Here is a 22,862-nt window from a genome sequence, read left to right as displayed (position 1 = left end):
GTGAAGTGTGTCAAACTTTGACATTCACCATGTGTTTGTACTTTAACATATCTAAACTCAAATTTTTATAGATTTTTATAGAGAACGTATTAACTTTGACATTGACATCCACTTATGGGGCATGTTTGAAATTTAGTGTGAAGGGCATCAAACTTTGGCACTCACCATGTGTCTACACTTTAATATATCTAAACTCATATTTTTATTTTGTATGTGGTTGAAGTGACTTTTTGTGAAACATGTTTACAATCACCTTGTTTTTATATGCAATGTTACATGTGCATGTGTGTTTTAACTTTCACTCACTTTATGCTGAGTATCAATTTTGGCATTCACTAATGTTGCATTTTTAGATTTTGTTATTCATATTTTGTATGTTTTTACCTCGACTTTTTGTGACATGTTTATAACCAACTCATATATATATATATAATTTGGAATGTGAAGGTGTGTTTTTAACTTTCACCCACTTTATGCATACATCATCAATTATGGCATTGACTAATGTCATTTTTTAAAACTTTGTTATTCATATTTTGTGTGTATGTACCTTTACATGATGTTAAAATTAGGCCACATAATAAATTTTGTGTATATTTACTTTGACATGTTTGAACAGACCCCATCTGTAAGTGAACTAGCTTTATATATGTTTTAATTTATCAGGTTATCTAGCACATGTGTGAAGTGTGCATTTGAACAAGTTGCATGCAAAGTGAATGTTGTGAAAAATGTGTTTTAACTTTGGAAACCACTTTTTCCTATTTTTACTTTAGCATTGTGAGTATGTTCACTTTGTGTGAAGAGATTATCCAACTTTGACATGTATTTATGTTGCATGTTTAAACTTTATTATGAAGTGTCTTTGAATTTTAGCATTCCCTTTTTGTGTTTATGTACCTTCATATGTTTAAACTTAATTTTAGTTTGTATGATCAATTTATTTTTTGTGGATTATGTAAAAGTATCATTTTTTTTTAGCAAACTCTACATGACAACCAAATTTGCATGTTTATTTCATGTGTGGTAAAACTCTAGCATGTGTTTATGTTGGCTTATCTCAATATTTTATTGCCTCAAATTTCATTTTATGTGAGTTGTGTATGTGTTTGAAAGTTAAATTTTGCATTCATTTTTTGTGCATTTGATTCATGTTATGTGTTTGAATCAACTTTGAGATTCACTTTGTGGGTGTTTTAATTTTGACATGTTTAAATAAAAATCATGTGTTGCGATTGTGTCTGTACTATTTAAAAGTCAAATTGGATATTCAATTTGTGGTGTGCATGGGTATATGAACTAAATTATCCATTAACTTTGTGTGGTGTGGTGTGCTTGTAGTCTTTTCAAATAAATTTCATCTACATCATGTTTGGACTAGCATGTGTTTGTTTTTTATTAAGGAAAATAGATTTTGAAGGGTGCCTAAAGCCCTTTACAGATCGAAAAAAAATTCAATGATGCCCTTACCAAATAATACTACTACCCATAGGTGAATCAGGTCACCAACCAAAACTGGGTGACTAGGGTGGCATCACAGATAACACAGTACTCTACAATCACTAAAATAGGTTTTTCACATGAACCTTAAACCGCAAGGTTAAAAAAGAAATAGACTATAAGTGCCTAACCTTGACAAACTAAAAAGAATAGTAGGCCTAAAAAGCTAGGAGAACCAAAAAAAAATAGGATAGTCGTAAACAGGTAGGGACTCAAGATTTCCCTTTTGGTCCTGTCTTTTGAGAATGTAATGCCATATCAAAAGATTAAGTGGAGGGCTTGACCTTTTTTCCTTTTATAGTTGTCCATCCATCCTCCACCCTACTAGCAGCCTTCTACCATGCAAAGTCAGCAACACCACAACCAACCCCCAAAACCCTCGTGGCCAAGGAAGAACTCTGGATCGCAGCAGAAGAAGGGACAACAACAACATCTAGGGACAAAGCCAAGGAAGAATATAGGAGCAGAAGAAGAAGGGACAACATAAACATCTAGGGACAGAGCCACAAGAGGGGCTTCAGTCGAATCACCAGTGACAGAATTCGAAAGAGGGAGAACATAAGAGGTCACCACCATAGGGGAAACATTTAAATCATGCAGAACAACAATAGAATCTGCCTCCAAGAATCCTAAGAAGAGTCAACCAACCTACTCCCAATAGAGGGAGCTTTCTGAATAGTGTAGTGATCATCCAAAACCCCATTCCACCTAGAAGAAGACTTTTTCGATCTAACCTTTTCAGAGGAGCAACTCACTGCGAGGTGGCTGGTCTTTTGGCATTTCTAACATATGAATGGAATACCCTCATAATCAAGAAGCTGAATCCAAGAGCCAATGAGAGAGACCAATTTAATCTTTTCTAGAAGCCCCTTAGAGACATCTATCTCCACAAGAATGCATGCATACATCGTCTAATACACATTGGAAGACATAGAGTCAACCAGTAAAAAATCCCCTAAGGCCTCTCCCATAGCCTCCAAGACTGAATCTAACCATAAGTGAAGGGGAAGATCCGACAACCTTACCCATAGAGGAATCTTGTTAAAGGATTCAATAGATGGATCAAAATCAGCATACCAAGATTTGGCCATCAAGGGAAACCTCTTCTCCCAAGAGAAACCATGCCTTAGGATGGCATTTTGATCCTCCTTAGAAGCAAATTTCACAATGAAAAAACCCCTTGCCACAGGTAAATCTGGACAATATTTGAAACTAAAGGCTCCCAAAATTTGGAAATCCAGGCATGCAGATCCGACAGAGAGGGCCATAAACCCCTAAAATGAAAAATGGCAGCAGTAGAGGAGAAGTCCTTCACTTGAGTAGAAATCTCATCAATAATATTAGACTCAAGATTGATCAAAGGATTACGTACTGCAATAGAAACAACAGGTGTAACGCCCTGCCAAGGGATCCAAAGAATTAACCTAAAGTTTCACTAAGTTTGGTAGCATTTTTTATTTTTTATTTTTTAAATCATGAAAGTAAAACCATTTACAACTTATAAATAGCAACGAAAACAATAGAAACAACCTAACGAAAGTAAACAAACTTACATAATAGGTTACATTCTTCATGGATCCCTTAACATTGAATTACATCTAAATTAACTATTCATCTAACATCACATCCTCATAAAATAATGATGATACATCCAACATACTTAAACAATATACAACTGTCCTTTTAGAATTACATTTCAGATTGCTCAATCATCCACTGTACATGTCATAGGGTATGAAAGGCATAAAAGAATATACATATGTGAAATAAATTATATCATCATTCTAAATCTAATCCATGATGCAATAGCATAAATGAATCCACAAATCATACATGATACATCATCGTAAGAGATAACCATAAGTAATCAACATAAATATCTAAATGCACAATTCCTCCCAACTGTAAATAGCATCATTAGACCATCGTGGGTCCTAGCCATCCCTCTGTGCATAACATTCCAAATCACCGAAGAGATCATTGGTATTATCAAATAGGAATGTCACTCCTAATCATACTACATCATATGCAAATAAGAAATCTAACATGAAACATAAAGAATAAGTTAAAATCATCAATATAAGGATACATGTCCACCATCATAATCATGAATGCATCAGCTATGGTGTCTCAAACAGATCTCAAATGATAAGAGTGATAAAGCACTACCACCTGACCGCGTGGAACCTAAGTGGTCCACTCCCACCGCGCTGAGGAAATAATCTCAAGTCCCAAACAGGTTATCAAAATCACATAGCATAAATACTCTCTAAGTCTAGGAATCCTAAAAGTATACTAAATCAAAGGTTCCAACACCAATCCGACATCTAATTCCCAAAGGCACAATAAAGACATGTAGGAAACCTACTATGCAAGCGGGAAAGTGCCATCGCACAAATCACGCTAGAGTTACCCTGGCAATCTCTCAATAGACCCTGACCCCCTAGTGATCCCTGTGCGACCACTAGTATCCTCTCATACTGATGAGGCATACTACGAAATGCAAGGTTGCAACCAAGTGTTTTCTCTACTCCCATCCTAGTTTGTACTAGCACTCGAGGCATGGGCGAGAACAAAACAATTATCTTTTTGGTTCGCTTAGTTAGTATTAGGTGTGAATGTTTTCACTTATTAAAGAAACTTACAATGAGTTACCTTGGTAGCCTCTTAGCGCCCTAGCCCCCATTGCTAGCCACTTCTCAAAACTACAAGCAGATAACCTACCCTAAGCTCATGGAATCATAAATCTCAAAATCACAAAAGATAATCCACAATATAAACATCAAATCTCCATGAGCAACTAAAAAACATCATAGATAATCATGACCACAACAGTTCTCTATTGGAAACTGAAGGTATCCCTGATAATCACAATAGTCATTGGTTCTTAATAAGCAACCAAAATGCATCTCAAAATAATACTGATCGAAGACTCCAAAATGGTTGAGTCAAAACATGTCACAACATGACATCATCAAGATCAAATAACAATTTCAATTTCATCAAACAACTGGAAAGTAACTCAAGTATAATTGATCGATGACTCAAAATGGTTAAGTCAAATGTCTCATACATATGAGTCTCAGCTTCACACAAGAAGACTAGAAAGCAATAACAATCAGTAAACACAAACATCTCATAGAGCATACCATCACATAACCATGGTTGGGTTTATAAAGATTGAAATCAAAAGACATCATCATGACATCACAATCATAACCCCCGAGCCTCTGGTAGATGTCCTATAACTAGTCAACACTAGTCAACCCAAAAACCCAAAACAAGAAGCATAGAGTAAACACAATGCAAGCACATGTTTTGGTTTGCTAAAATCTTATAATTAAACTAAGTGTGGACATCTCAGTTTTCATTTTCAAGTTTAGATATTGAATGGAGAAATATTTTGCACGTTTTTCCTAACCCATGTGTTGATTAATATTTCCCATAGCTCTAGAATCGATTTTCCAATTATTCTAATGACATTTTGTTTAAACAAATATTATATGAAAACGATCCCCCATCAAAACCAATAAGATGCCTTGTAACTTTTAACATGAATAAATACTAATTCCCTTTAATATCTTTCCTTCATAATTCAAATCAATATTTAAATTACATCTACATAATTTGACTATAATATTACAAAGTAATTAATTATTAATTATTAATAAAATATACATACACTTATATATATATATATATATATATATATATATATATATATATATATATATATATATATATATATATATATATATATATATACATACATACATACATACATACATACATACATACATACATACATACATACATACATACATACATACATACATACATACATACATACATACATACATACATACATATTAATACTGAATGATAATAATAATATTTTAAAACGTTATAAATCGAAATGGGAAAATTCAATTTTGCACCCAAAAATCAAATCGCATAACACAACACAACACACACACACACACACACACATATATATACGTAGTACCACCATTGGCCGAGGTAACCTGCGACAGCAGGTACCAACGAGAATAGCGAGTACGAGGGCGCAGGTTCCGTTCCCCCCCCCCCCCAAAGTTTTAATTAAAAAAATTTCAAAACATTTTTAATTAAATGTTCGGCCCATAATAAGATTTCAAAATTCATTTTTATATTTTTAGAAAAAATACAGGATTTCATTAATTATTCTACTGTGATATGACAACAATGTTTTTAAATGAATACATATATATAAGTATATATGTATATATATATACTTATGTGTGTGTGTGTGTGTGTGTATATTTACAAGTATGCAGATCTAAACACATATGTATATTTTAAAATGAGACATATACATAAGTTAAAAGGCTTCCAATCTTAAGAATTTTTCTATAAAATAATTGTTCTCTAATTTATCCATTAATAAAAAGGGTTTACTCATATGCATCTAAAAACCCTAGTCCCATATGATTCTCAGATCTACGCATGAGGGATTTTCTCTCATAAGAATTAAATTTCCATGACAAGATTAAAATAATTGGAACATTCACACATAGAATCCTTAGAAAGTATTCAGAAGACACGAAGAAGACAGGAAGTGCAAGAAGTGGAAATAACATAAGAAAACTCACAAGTGTCTACCCGGATACTAATGCTAATTTGTTTCTCCTCAGAAACTATAGAGCAAGCTCCTTCCTTCTCCCACGTGTTCCCGAGTCCTCCAAAAATGCTCTCCAAATGCTCTCTCTAAGCTTCTAGGAGTGCCTGAATATAAAGAACTCTTAGGAAGCACCTAGAATGTCTCTAGAAACAACCAGAAGGTGTTGACAACTAAGCATGAGCTCTTTCCAACCTTCTAGATGAGTCATAAGGTTGTAGACACCATGTGCTTAATTGGTGCACTAACTCCTGTGTTGTTGACATAAGTGCAATCAAGAGGTGCGTTTACTCCTAGGCAAGCTTATAACTTTTATTTTAATTCTCTTATAACTTTTATTATTATTTATTTATTTATTACTTTATTATTATTATTAATTTTAATTTCTAATTTCTTTTATTTAATTATTCTTCTCAATTAATTCTTATTTAATTAATTATAATCAAAATATCAAGGATCATGATATTATATTAATTTTTCCAAATAATTAATTTATTAATAAAATCTATTTATTAAGACTTAGTTAATAGAAAATTCACCATAGACCTCCAAGATAAAATATGAAAACCCATCATAGAACAATTCATACAAAATCAGTTTAAAGGGTTAAAATCATGAATTATGTCATTTGACACATTCGAAAGGTAAAATATCTAGATACTTGTCCTACCTCACTAGGACAAATGGTTTAAGGTTTGGGATTTGGACTTGAGAATTTATCTCCCTTCTCTTATCATTGAGATAGTGTAATGGGGTATGCTCATCCTGGCAATTCAGGGAAGTCGATACCCGATACCTGCAACCTATATAAAAACCACGCATGTATATACAATATACATAATGCTAAGCTAAATAGGAAACGGTAGGAAGTGGTGCATCGTGTAGATCCCAACTAGCAGGTGACTACGACTCCCTTCCTTAACCACATCAGAAATGCCATACATAAGAACAACACACACACCATACACATGAAAGTATGGGGTAACTATCCATAATAAAACACATGTGATAATAAACCATCTAACTAGTCATCATCAATAACTGAAAGCAATGTAATAATCATCATACATACATGAAATGTAGAGTCTAAATAATCTCATCATGCATCAACTGAATCCATAACATAGTGTCTGATAGTCTCGAAACAATGCTACTAATCCATCAACATAAAACTAGTCTAACGTAGTCTAAAAATAATAGCAACAATATGTCTAGAAAGATGTAAACGAGGGTAGGATCTACATACACCCCCCCTTAGATTAGGCTTACTCCTGCTACAAACAATTAGGGATATAACTCCTGTAATCTAGCAGCATTCTCCCATTTAGCTGAAGAATCATTAGTAGGGTCCCATTGGACCCTTACCTGCTCTATGGTTCGACCCCTGAGGGTCAACTCCCGCTGCTCCAGAATATGAATTGGCTCCAAAGTCAGCTGCCTGTCCTCTACCTACAACGCATTCCAATCAAGAACATGTACAACATTAGGAATATAATGTCTAAGTACTGAAACATGGAAAACATCATGAATGCGAGCTAGGTTGGGCGGTAGAGCAAGGTGATAAGCAACTAGGCCAATCCTCTCAAGAATCTTGAATGATCCCACAAAGCGAGGTTCCAGCTTTGAACCTTTTTCGTATCAGATCAAACTCTTCTGCTGACACACTCTCAAGAAAACCTTATCTCCCATAGCAAACTGTTTATCTATCCAATGTGCATCAGCATACTTTTTCTACCTATCCTGTGTCATAGTCAAGTGCTCGCAGATACGCACTACCATTTGCTCCATATCATGAAGCATCTTAGGACTCAACAAGATGCAATCCTCAAGACTATCCCAAATCAAGGGTGTACAACAAGGACATCCATATAATGCCTAAAATGGTGCCATGCCAATAGAATTGTGATACCCATTGTTATAAGAAAAATCCACTAGGTAGAGATAGTCCTCCCAATGTGTCTGCCTATCCATCACATACATCTTTAACATATCTTCCAAAACCTGGTTCACCCTCTCTGTCTGACAATCTGTCTCTAGGTGATATGCCAAACTGAAATTCAATTGTGCTCCAAGCTCATACTACAATGATGTCCAGAATGTGGATGTGAATACAGGGTCCTTATCAGAAATGATCTTTCGGAGAATACCATGTAGTCTCATAATGTCACTCATGAAGACATTAGCTATAGAAGCTGCCATGTAGGAAGACTCGATTGGTGAAAAATGTGCCACCTTAGTCAACTGATCAACAGTGACCATGATAGCATCATGATGACAAACAGTCATAGGTAATCCTACTATGAAGTCCATAGAGATGATGTCCCACTTCCATAAAGGAATGAGATTTGGTTGCAAAAGTCTTGCCGGGTGTTGGTGTTCTGCCTTGACTCTCTGACACTCAAGACACCTGGCCACATAATCAGCAATATCTCACTTCATCCCAGACTAGTAGAATAAATGCCACAAATCAGTATGCATCTTCTTGACACCTAGATGTGCCGAGTAGGGTGTACAATGGGCCTTTGCTAAAATCAAGATGTGAAGCTCATTCTGTAATGGCACATAAATCCTCCCTGATTGTCTCAAAAGACCATCTAATTCTCGGATGTAGCCTACAAACTTACCCTCCAAAGGTCTTCATGAATCTATCTCTCTGGACACTTCCTAGTACCAAGAATTTGTAGGAAGTGCTTGAAGAATCTGACTCCTCAAATCAACATTAAGAGTCATAGATGATATCACATGTCTCCTGTGACTCAAAGCATCTGCCACCAAATTCTCCTTTCCCTAAATGTACTTTACCTTGAAGTCATACTCACATAGAAATTCCATCCATCACCTTTGGCGAGCATTCAGATTAGGCTGCATGAAAATGTACTAAAGATTGCGATGGTCACTATGTAGCTCAAATCTGTGCCCCAACAAGAAATGTCTCCATCTTGTCAAAGCATGAACTACCACTGCCAACTCAAGATCATGTGTAGGATAATTTAGCTCGTGATCCTTGAGCTTGCATGATTCATACGCAATCACCCATCCATTCTGCATCAAAATTGCCCCAATCCCTTCTAGGGAAGCATCTGTACACACCATAAAATCACCTTTTGAATTGGGTATTGCTAAGTTCGGTGCACTAGTCAAAAGATCTTTGAGCTTTTGAAATGCTTCCTCGCATTTCTCTGTCCATAAAAACTTCTTTCCTTTCCTCTAAAGGGAAGTGATAGGATGCGCTATTCTAGAGAAGTTTTGGACAAATCTGTGATAATAACCAACTAGACCCATGAAACTATGAATCTCTGACACATTAGTTGGTGTAGGCCAATCTACTATTGCCTAAATCTTTGCAAGGTCTACTGAAATACCATCACCTAAAATGACATGCTCTAAATACTGAACCTTTGACTTGAAGAATTCACACTTAGCCGCATTGGCATAAAGTTGATTGTCTCTCAAACATTGTAAAACCAATCGCAAGTGTTCCTCGTGCTCCTTCTAAGACTTAGAATATATCAATATATCATCAAGAAACACAAGTGCAAACCTATCAAGATAAGATCGAAACACCCCATTCATCAAACTCATGAAAACCGATGGAGCATTAGTCAACCCAAAAGGTACCACTGTGAACTCATAATGCCCATAGCAAGTTTGAAAGGCGGTCTTGTGAATGTCAGCTTCCTTAATGCGAAGCTGGTGGTATCTTGACTTAAGGTCAATCTTGGAGAATACTGTAGCTCCCTTGATCTGATCAAATAAGTCATCAATCCTAGGTAGAGGATACCTATTCTTAATTGTCACCTTATTCAACTATTTGTAATCAGTACAAAGGCACAAATAACCATCTTTCTTCTTCACAAAGAGCACTGGAGCTCCCCATGGTGACACACTAGGTTGAATGCTCCCTTTTACCAAAAGTTTATCTAGCTGAAGACGCAACTCACCCAATTCATGTGTAGTCATTCGATAAGGAGCTTTAGAGATAGGCTCTGCTCCTGGAAATAGGTCAATGCTGTAATTGATGTCCCTCTTCGGAGGCATGCCTGGAATCTCACTTGGAAAGACATCTGCATACTCCTATAAAATTGGGTGATCTAAAGTCTTCCTCACAGGATCTTCCTCATCAAGATCATTTACCATAACAACAAATATCTGACATCCCTTACAGAAACTTCACTTCAGTTGCATAGCAGAAATCATCCGTAGAGATATAGGCCTTGGTATCCCAACAATCTTCACATCATTCCCTTGGTCATCTTGGCACATTATAATCTTCTTCCTACAATCTATACTGGCTCTATGAGATCCAAGCCAGTCCATGCCCAAAACCACATCGTAGGAACCAAGGGGTATAACCTGAAGGTCAACTGCAGTATCAAATCCTCCTATGCTAAGCCCACACTTATGAACTACAGAATCTGTGGAGACCTTAATGCCTGAGGCTAGTTCCACTTGCCAACCATGATCTTGCTTCACTGCATCCAGCTTACACTTAGCAACTATAGATGGAGAAATAAATGAATCTATAGCTCCTGAATCAAACAACACTGAAAGAGATATACCTCGAATAGCTCTTGTGGTTTCAACCACTGTTCCCTAATGATCTACCTGATGGTGATCTACCACTGCAAACACTCTATGAGCTCTACCTGCATCTCCAACTATAGGCTCGGATTTTGTTGGCCTAGGGCCTAAATACTGAGGTGCTCGCTGAGGATAGTGAGCTACAAAATGTCCAATTTGTCCACATGAAAAACATCTTGTATTTCTACCAGATCCTCTACCCATAGGTGGTGCATTTGACTGCTGATGACTATTCCTGCTAACAAAAGACTGACTGCTCTAAGCTGGCTGATTGGGTTGATTCTATTTATTGCACTAAGCATTGCAGTTGTTCTTGGAATTAGAACCTCTGCCACCACCTTGAGCCTGAGAGTTTGATCCCTTCTACTGCTGTGTCTGCTAAGACTACTACTGAAACTATTTCCGCTTAGAAAAAGGAGTCTTCCTATTACCACCTGAGTTGTAGTTGCTTTTAGATCCTGATGCTGATGGTGCTCCAACAAAACCTCCCTGACCAAGGTTAACACTTTGTTCAACAAGGATGGCTCATCGTACCACATCCTTGAGGGTTTTCGGCTCAAATACCTTGACACCTCCAATTATACGGTTATTCAATCCTCTAATAAAGTGTTGTGTCAATTGAACTGAGTTTTCACTAAATCCTAAAAAGGACATGAGCTCGTAGAATTTGCGCTCATACTCTATCACAGTCATAGAATACTGCCTAAGATTATGGAACTCATCTACCCTTTCCTGCTTCCATTCCTCTAGTAGGAATCGTTCACAAAAACTCTCTAAGAATGGCTCCCAAGTGACACTGCTCATATCAATACCCAGCTTCTTTTCCTCAATTCCCCTCCAAGTGGCCCCAAAATTCTCCAAGTTGGTAATGGTGAATCTTGACTTAACATTACTATCAAAATCCTACATAGAAAAAATTCTGTCAAGGGCAGTAAGCCACTGTTCGACCACATAACTAGAACCTTGCCCGTTAAAGGGCTTGACCTTAGATCTTGAAAAGTCCTTCATCTGAGTAGAAACAATGGATCTCTGTCGATCCTTTTGAGGGCTCCTAGACCTAGGTCTATTCTCTTGTTCTGTCTAATGTGCTCTATGTTGTTCATGGGCAGGAGGTAGACGATCAAGAATGGTCTGCATCATCTTTCTCAAGTTAACCTCCTCAGACTCAGCTTGGTCCTCTCTACTGCTCTCTTCCTACTGCTTACTAGCGTGCTCTCCTTCGCTCTCTTCATGAGTATATTCTCCATGGATAGACTCATGGACACTAGTAGCTCTGCCATGACCACAGCCTCTACCATGGCCTCTAATAGAAGACCTAGTCCCAGATACCATCCTACAACAGTACAAAGTACTATTACAACCAAAAGACACATGTTCTACAAAAGACTAAATTCAATTTCAGTTTTACCTATGTTTAGGTTTAAGTAAAATTTTCAGGTTTGAAACCTAAGTGTTGAAGTATGAAAAATATGCAAGTAACAGTTTTAGGCTCTATTTCTCACCTAGTTTCAAGTTTGAAAGAGATACATAAAAGTTTAAAGTCTTAGTTTGTTCCAAAATACACAGAGCTCCCAATGTAGAAACTTGGGCTCTAATACCAAATATAACACCCCGCCAAGAGATCCAAAGAATTAACCTAAAGTTTCACTAAGTTTGGTAGCATTTTATTTATTATTTATTTTTAATCATGAAAGTAAAACCATTTACAACTTATACATAGCAACGGAAACAATAGAAAAAACCTAAATGGAAGTAAAGAAACTTACGTAACAAGTTAAATTCTTCATGGATCCCTTAATGTTGAATTACATCTAAATTAACTATTCATCTAACATCACATCCTCATAAAATAATGATGATACATCCAACATACTTATTTAATATACAAATGTCCTTTTAGAATTACATTTCAGATTGCTCAATCATCCACTGTACATGTCACAAGGTATGAAAGGCATAAAAGAATATACATATGTGAAATAAAGTATATCATCATTCTAAATCTAATCCATGATGCAATAGCATAAATGAATCCACAAATCATACATGATACATCATCATAAGAGATAACCATAAGTAATCAACATAAATATCTAAATGCACGGTTCCTCCCAACGATAAATAGCATCATTAGACCATCGTGGGTCCTAGCCGACCCTCCATGTGTAACATTCCAAATCATCGAAGATATCATCAGTATTATCAAATAGGAATGTCAATCCTAATCATACTACATCATATGCAGAAAAGAAATCTAACATGCAACATAAAGCATAAGTTAAAATCATAAATATAAGGATACATGTCCACCATCATAATCATGAATGCATCGGTTATGATGTCTCAAACAGATCTCAAATGATAAGAGTGATAAAGCACTACCACCCGATCGCGTGGAACCTAAGTGGTCCACTCCCATCGTGCTGAGGAGATAATCTCAAGTCCCAAATAGGTTATCAAAATCACATAGCATAAATACTCTCTAAATCTAGGAATCGAAAAGTATACTAACTCAAAGGTTCCAACACCAATCCGACATCTAATTCCCAGAGGCACAACAAAGACATGTAGGAAACCTACTATGCAAGCGGGAAAGTGTCATCGCATGGATCACGCTAGAGTTACCCTGGCAGTCTCTTAATAGACCCCAACCCCCTAGTGATCAATGTGCGGCCACTAGTATCCTCTCATACTGACAAGGCATACTATGGAATGCAAGGTCCCAACCAAGCATTCTCTTTACTCCCATCCTAGTTTGTACTAGCACTCGAGGCATGGGCGAGAACAAAACAATTATCTTTTTAGGTTCATTTAGTTAGTATTAGGTGTGAATGTTTTCACTTATTAAGGAAACTTACAATGAGTTACCCTGGCAGCCTCTTAGGGCCCCGGCCCCCATTGCAAGCCACTTCCTGACACTCCAAGTAGATAACCTACCCTAAGCTCATGGAATCATAAATCTCAAAATCACAAAAGATAATCCACAATATAAACATCAAATCTCCATGAGAAACTAAAAAATATCATAGATAATCATGACCACAACAGTTCTCTATTGGAAACTGAAGGTATCCCTAATAATCACAATAGTCATTGGTTCTTAATAAGCAACCAAAATGCATCTCAAAATAATACTGATCAAAGACTCCAAAATGGTTGAGTCAAAACATGTCACAACATGACATCATCAAGATTAGATAACAATTTCAATTCCATCAAATAACTGGAAAGTAACTCAAGTATAATTGATCGATGACTCAAAATGGTTAAGTCAAATGTCTCATACATATGAATCTCAGCTTCACAAAAGAAGACTAGAAAGCAATAACAATCAGTAAACACAAACATCTCATAGAGCATACCATCACATAACCATGGTTAGGTTTATAAAGATCAAAATCAAAAGACATCATCATGACATCACAATCATAACCTCTGAGCCTCTAGTAGATGTCCTATAACTAGTCAACATTAGTCAACCCAAAAACCCAAAACAAGAAGCATAGAGTAAATACAATGCAAGCACATGTTTTGGTTTGCTAAAATCTTATAATTAAACTAAGTGTGGAGGTCTCAGTTTTTATTTTCAAGTTTAGATATTGAATGGAAAAATATTTTACACATTTTTCCTAACCCATGTGTTGATTAATATTTCCCATAACTCTAGAATTGATTTTCCAAATATTCTAATGACATTTTGTTTAAACAAATATTATATGAAAATGATCCCCGATCAAAACCAATAAGATGCCTTGTAACTTTTAACATGAATAAATACTAATTCCCTTTAATATCTTTCCCTCATAATTCAAATCAATATTTAAATTACATCTACATCATTTGACTATAATATTACAAAGTAATTAATTATTAAAGAAAATAAATTATTAGTACCATTCATTTAACAAATATAATAATTATTAATTATTAATAACATATATATACATACATACATACATACATACATACATACATACATACATACATACATACATACATACATATATATATATATATATATATACATATACATATACATATACATATACATATACATATACATATACATACATACATACATAAATATATATATATAATTATTAATACTGAATTATAATAATAATATTTTAAAATGTTATAAATCAAAATGGGAAAATTCGATTTCGCATCCAAAAATCAAATCGCATAACACAAACACAATGCGCACACACACACACACACACACACACACACACATATATAACTGCGGTACCTTATGGTCACAGGGCTTGCGGCGACAGCGGGTACTTCATACCCTCTGTCGCGAGAACAGCAAGTACAGGGGCTCGGGTTCCTCCCCCCCCCAAAGTTTAAATAAAAAAATTTCCAAAATGTTTTTAATTAAACGTTCGGCCCATAATAAGATTTCAAAATTCATTTTTATATTTAAAAAAAAATACAGAATTTCATTAAACATTATTCTACTGTGATATGACAGCAACGTTTTTAGATGAATATATATATATATAAGTATATATGTATGTATGTATATGTATATATATATATATATATATATATATATATATATATATATATATTTACAAGTATGCAGATCTAAACACATGTGTATTTTAAAATGAGACATATACATAATTTAAAAGGCTTCCAATCTTAAGAATTTTCCTATGAAATAATTGTTCTCTAATTTATCCATTAATAAAAAGGGTTTGCTCATACGCATCTAAAAACCCTAGTCCCATATAATTCTCAAATCTACGCATGAGGGATTTTCTCTCATAAGAATTAAATTTCCATGACAAGATTAAAATAATTGGAACATTCACACATAGAATCCTCAGAAAGTATTCAGAAGACACGAAGAAGATAGGAAGTGCAAGAAGTGGAAATAACATAAGCAAAATCACAAGCGTCTACCTGGATATTGATGCTAATTCGCTTCTCTTCAAAAACTACAGAGCAAGCTCCTTCCTTCTCTCACGTTCCCGAGTCCTCCAAAAACGCTCTCCAAATGCTCTCTCTAAGCTTCTAGGAGTGCCTGAATATAAAGAACTCTTAGGAAGCACCTAGAATGTCTCTAGAAACAACTAGAAGGTGTTGACAACTAAGCATGAGCTCTTTCCAACCTTCTAGATGAGTCATAAGGTTGTAGACACCATGTGCTTAATTGGTGCACTAACTCCTGTGTTGTTGACATAAGTGCAATCAAGAGGTGTGTTTACTCCTAGGCAAGCTTATAAATTTTATTTTAATTCTCTTATAACTTTTATTGTTATTTATTTATTTATTACTTTATTATTATTAATAATTTTAATTTCTAATTTCTTTTATTTAATTCTTTTCTCAATTAATTCTCATTTAATTAATTATAATCAAAATATCAAGGATCATGATATTATATTAATTTTTCCAAATAATTAATTTATTAATAAAATCTATTTATTAAGACTTAATTAATAGAAAATTCACCATAGACCTCCAAGATAAAATATGAAAACCCATCATAGAACAATTCATACAAAATCAGTCTAAAGGGTTAAAATCACAAATTATGTCATTCGACACATTCGAAAGGTAAAATATCGATATACTTGTCCTACCTCACTAGGAAAAATGGTTTAAGGGTTTGGGATTTGGACTTGAGAATTTATCTCCCTTCTCTTATTATTGAGATAGTGTAATGGGGTACGCTCATCTTGGCAATTCAGGGAAGTCGATACCCGGTACCTACAACCTACATAAAAACCACACATGTACATACAATATACATAATGCTAAGATAAACAGGCAATGGCAGGAAGTGGTGCATCATGTAGATCCTGACTAGTAGGTGACTACAACTCCCTTCCTTAACCACATCAGAAATGCCATACATAAGAACAAAGTGCACACCAAACACATGCAAGTATGGGGTAAGTATCCATAATAAAACACATGTGATAATAAACCATCTAACTAATCATCATCAATAACTAAAATCAATGTAATAATCATCATGCATACATGAAATGTAGAGTCTAAATAATCTCATCATGCATCAACTGAATCCATAACATAGTGTCTGATAGTCTTGAAACAATGCTACTAATCCATCAACATAAAACTAGTCTAATATAGTCTAACAATAATAGTAGCAATATGTCTAGAAAGATGTGAATGAGGGTAGGCACTACAATAGGGGACCCTAGACGCACTACCAAACCCCCAAGACCAGCCTTATAGGCAACCACGTCAGTATAGGAAATGGTCGAGGCACCCATAGCTCTTGGGGAATCAATATCCCCACTAGGAATAGGAGAAGCCCTAGCCTGAAAAGTAGCAAAATTCGCAGCAAGATCGAAAGACGGATCGACCGCCATAAAGCTAGATGTAGGAGCCAAAGTTGGACATAGAAGCTAGACACAGGAACCAGATGTAGTAGCCAAAGCCGACCACAGAAGTTGGAGCTGAAGCTGGGAACTTAAAATTTTATTAACCCTTGGTTGTAAGCACTATAGGCAAGAAGCCCCACTATGGCCCTATGGGGACTTGAACCTTGGTTGTAGGCCCAACAGGTAAGAAGCCCCACTATTCCACCAAGGTTCAATGCAAAACATTCTCAATTAAGATCTGCAGTATAGAATGGCCCTATGGGGACTTGAACCTTGGTTGTAGGCCCAAGCAGCAAGAAGCTCCAACATTTCACCAAAGGGACAAGCCTGACTAGCATGTGCTTGTTTTATAACTTTAGTATTCACTTTAGGTGCATGGTTGTATATTATTATAAGTAAGTTCCATTTTTTAATGTGTGTGCATGCTTTTTTTGTTCCAAAAAGAGTTTTAACTTAGCTTTAGCATTTTCTTAAATGTGGTGTTTATTTGAAATAACTTTTTTATTGCATATGCATGTTGGAAATAACTTTGCAATATATTTTTCTGTTGTATTTGTGGAGATTGGACACAATTTAATTTACATTTTGTATTATAACTTTAGTATTCACTTTAGGTGCATGGTTGTATATTATTTTAAGCAAGTTCACTTCTTCTTCTTTTTGTTTGTGCATGTTTTTTTTGTTCCAAACATAGTTTTAACTTAGCTTTAGCATTTTCTTATATGCGGTGTTTATTTGAACTAACTTTTCCATTCATGGTAGCATATGCATGTTGGAAATAACTTTGCAATCTATTTTTCTATTGTATTTGTGGAGTTTGGAGACAATTTAATTTATATTATATATGGAATGTATGTGTGAACAAACATCAATGGTGGTCACCAAGATTTACAATACACATATATGCATGTGTGCTTGCATGTATGTCATATGTGTGTGTGTGCATTGTTGTGCACGTTAGAAATAATTTTGTAATCTATTTTTCTATTATATTTGTAGAGCTTGGACACAATTTAATTAACATTTTGTATGGAATACATGTGTGAACAAACATCAATGGTGGTCACTTAGATTTACAATACACATATATGTGCATGTGTGATTGCATTTATGGCATATGTGTGTGTGTGTGTGTCGTTGTTGTGTATGTGTGTGTGCATGCATTTGTATGTGGGTGTATGTGTATGCATGTGGGCTCGTGTAGGTGGGTGCAGGTGCAGGTGTACAATTGCAGTGCAAGCACATGTATGTTGGCATGTGCCCACTTATATCAATAGGAGTGGGTGTGGGTGTAAAAATACAATGTGTGTGTGTGTGTGTGTGTGTGTGTTTAGTGACTATTTAAAAAAATCAATTATATAATATTCAAACTATGTTTTCTAAAATTTAAGAAACCAAGGACAAAGGGGCTAACCCACTACAAAACAAGACCCAAAGAACATATTACCATACCATTGACAATACATAGGTAACACAATAGGTGTTGATTAGAATAAGAACAAAGCACAAAGGTGTTTAGTGACTGTGTGTGTGCGTGTGTGTGTGTTTAGTGACTATTTAAAAAGATCAACTATATAATATTCAATTCTAAAATTTAAGAAACCAAGAACAAAGGGGCTGACCCACTACAAAACAAGACCCAAAGAACATATTAACATACCATTAACAACATATAGGCAACACGTTACACAATAGGTGTTGACTAGAATAAGAACAAAGCACAAAGGTGCAAGCCCAAAATAAAGCGACCCAAAACTCACACTGCAAGAGAAGAATGGGGGAAAGAGTTCTTTTTATGTTATCAAACAATTGTCCAACAATGGATACTTTTCTATAGAAGCCGAAAATAGGATACATTTTATGTTTAGCAACTATTTAAAAAGATCAATTATATAATATTCAAACTATGTTTTCTAAAATTTAAGAAACCAAGGACAAATAGGTTAACCCACTAGAAAACAAGATTGAAATAATAGATTAACATACTATTAACAACACAGACAACACAACAAATGTTGACTCTAATATGAACAAATCACAAAGATGTAAGCCCAAAATAAAGTGACCCAAAACTCACACTGCAAGAGAAGAAGGGGGAAAGAGTTCTTTTTATGTTGTTGAACAACTGTCCGATGAAGGAGAGTTTTCTAGGGCATCTGACAATAGGAGCATGGTGCAAAATAGTGACAAAAAAATATGGAGCATGTATCTCTCCTTGGCTAGAGGACAAACCATTGATAGGGTTTGGGGCAATATAAAGAGTATTTTCAGGAGCTGTACATGGAGCATTCATCAAATCCAAGCGAAAAACAACAATAGGAGATTCAACAAAATATTCCACTAGGATTGCATCACCATAAATAGTCTATGAATCCTTAGAGGCTGATTATAAAGAGAATTAACAACATGAATTATCGAGTGTTACTCACATCCTTCTAGCAAGTAGAGCGCAACCAGTCACCATGTAACCAGTCAAAAAAAAAACACCAACAACAAAAGGGAAGTCCCTCATACTCCAACATTTGAGTCCATGGCCATGAGCAACATGTCACTAGGAAGCAACAAATAAATATCTAGATTAACCAAAATGTGACCAATGGAGTTCCCAATAGCCTCAAGGGAAGACATGTCTAAAAAATGGAGTGAGAGATTTGAAAGATGAGCTTACACTGAGCACATCAAAAAAAAAACACCAACAACAAAAGAGAAATCCCTCATAATCCAACACTTGAGTCCATGGCCATGAGCACCATGTCACTAGGAAACAACAAAGAAATATCTAGATAACCCAAAATATAACCAATGGAGTTCCCAATAGCCTCAAGGGAAGACATGTCTAAAACATAGAGCAAGAGATTTGAAAGATGAGCCTACACTGAGCACATTGAAAAACAACACCAACAAAAAAAGGGAAGTCCCTCATAATCCAATGCTTGAGTCCATGGCCATGAGCGTCATGTCACTAGGAAACAACAAACAAATATCCAGATAACCCAAAATATGATCAATGGAGTTCCCAATAGCCTCAAGGGAAGACATGTCTGAAAAATAGAGTGAGAGATTTGAAAGATGAACCTACACTAAACACATCAAAAAACAACACTAACAATAAAAGGGAAGTCCCTCATAATAAAATTCTTGAGTCCATGGCCATGAGCACCGTGTCATTAAGAAGCAACAAAGAAATATCCAAATCAACCAAAATACAACCAATGGAGTTTCCAATAGCCTCAAAGGAAGATATGTCTAAAAAATAGAGTGAGAGATTTGAAAGATGAGCCTACACCGAGTGTACATTGAGTGGTTCAATGAGAGGGTTAAAAGAGATTGTCCATGGTTTGGTAGAAAGAATATCATTCCCTTGATTCCACACCTTGTTCAAAATTGAATCATGATGATTTGGAGACAAAAAATAAGTAATAAAAAACTCCTTGGCACAATGGTAGAGCTCAAAGGCACTTGAAATGAGAGGTCACCAATAGATGGTAATTCAATAATGTAGGTCTAGGAGAAAGGGTGACAAGCTTGCAAATCTACCAACTAGCCCAAGACTCTAGTAGAAGTCTCAAGACCATAGAAAATCATTTTTTCACCACCTCATGACCATAAACAACCATAGGTGATGTCTCGACACAATAAATAGGAAAATAAATTACTAAAATATGTTGATTCATATTTGAGTATTCAAATAGAGGAAATTGAAGCTAGGGTATCTAACATTCACATTTTATTTTTTAATTCATGTGTGTTATCATCATGTTATTTTTCCCACTATATAAGTTCCATGTCAAGTTTTTTGCCCCAATAAATTCTACCTACCAACCCATGAGTTTGTAAGAAGTCACACATTTTCCACAACCTCAAGGGTACAAACAACCATAGGTGATGTCTTGGAACAAGAAATTGGACAAACTTTCACCAAACTATGTTGATTTGTAATTGAGTGTTCAAATCATGGGAAAAGAAGCTAGGATACCTAGTAAACTCATTTTTTTAAATTTGTGTGTTATCATCATGTTTGTTTCCCACTATGTAAGTTCTATATCAAGTGATTTTCCGTAATAAATCCTTAAGCAATCAAGCTTTTACAAAAAGTATACTCCATTTTCTTTTGTGAGAAGAGAGCACTTGGGCAATAACAAGGAATTTTGGTTGTTAATCATTAAAATGATAAGCACGACTTAGAGATTATCATAAAATTCTTGGAATGGAGAAACTCTTATGCTTTAGTGGCTAAGCTATTATTATTGTAATAGGAATCCCAAAATGGGGTAAACTTTTTCCTTCCCCACAATTTAGGGAAAAAATTGTTTATAGTTTACATAACAGTTGAATTACATTTCTTTATTTATTTTTTAGATAATCCAATAGTACCTGAGGTATATTTGGAAATTTTTATTTGTCATTATTGGAAAAGACAACATTTTTATATAAAAGCCCCTATTTTTTAATTAGTTTTGAGTGTGTTTTCTTTCATATAGTAGTATCGGCTTGCTCTTTAGATTTTAAATAGTGGATCTCATTAGATTCAAACCATTGGTTTCAAAGAAAATTAGAAGCATTCATTTTACATAAACATTTTATGGAAGTATGGACTTTGAACTATACCAAAAAAGAGAAGATAGATCATCATAAAACTTTCAAAACTTATGTGCTTGTCTAAATCTATACTTGGGATTGATCATGAATTCCACACAATTGGTACTTAACAAGGTCTGATGCACTTGTCAAGAGGATGAAATATTTTAGGTAGATCTAAAATTATAGTGTTTAAATTTAAATATATTTATATTTAAGGATTACTTTAGCATCTATTATTTGTGAAGTGTGTGGTAATTTAATATTTGTTTATTGAAAGTATGTGTTAGACAATTGAAAAAAAATAGTGTGAAGTGTGTTCTAACTTTTGACATGCACATTGAGTGTATTTATTATGTTTACTTCATTTATGGTTGAGCTAATAGTTTGTAAAACTTTTTGAAACTGACATTTTACTTTGTGTATGCTGAACTAACTTCGTGTTGCAAGTGTTTATAGTTGAACTTTCACATTCATTTTGTTAAATGCATAATTTTTTTACTAATATTAGCATTCACTTAGTGTGAATTTTTACTTTATAGTGTAATACTTTTTGAAACTGGCATTTTACTTTGCGTATGTTGAACTAACTTCGTGTTGTAAGTGTTTATAGTTGAACTTTCACATTCATTTTGTTAAATGCGTAAATTTTTTACTAATATTAGCATTCACTTATGTGTGAAGTGTGTGTTTGAAGGAATTACATAAAGAGAACTAACATTCTTTGAATTTTTACATTCACTTTGTGTAAAGAGTATGATAATATTTTGCATCCACTTATCGAAAATGTTGAAAATTTAGCAGTTCATTTATGTTTCAAGTGTGTGTTTGAACAATCTAAAACAAGTAATTTTTTTTATGGAAACATCTCAACGTACATAGATATCAAAATGTATGCCTTTATATGGTGAATTAATATCTTATGAGTAAGAAAATATCTAAATTATAAACCTCTTTTAGCTAAGCAACCATGTGTAGAGGAATCCTGCTCGTCTAATTCACCCTGTTGTCAAACCTTACCCAAACACACCTCTGGGGGTTTGAACTTTGGTGAATTACATAATCTCCTCTTACTTAGTAACATCCTCACCAATTGTTCCCAACTGATTGAGCTACAACCTTTTGGAAAATGAGAAAAATTTGTGTGAATTGTGTTTTAACTTTGACAACAAGTTTGC

General features: G+C 34.9%; 1 pseudogene; it reads right to left on the bottom strand.

Annotated features, from left to right (window-relative positions):
- Window positions 1-2,662: 2,662 nt before the first annotated feature.
- The window catches only part of LOC149556327 (fe(II)/2-oxoglutarate-dependent dioxygenase 4-like), a 41,939-nt pseudogene continuing 21,739 nt past the window's right edge, over window positions 2,663-22,862 (bottom strand).

This window comes from Cupressus sempervirens, chromosome 5 (genome assembly GCF_028749045.1).
Source record: "Cupressus sempervirens isolate cs-2001-9-10 chromosome 5, ASM2874904v1, whole genome shotgun sequence".
In the NCBI taxonomy this organism is placed as follows: Eukaryota; Viridiplantae; Streptophyta; class Pinopsida; order Cupressales; family Cupressaceae; genus Cupressus; species Cupressus sempervirens.
This window is presented reverse-complemented; position numbering and strand designations above follow the sequence as displayed.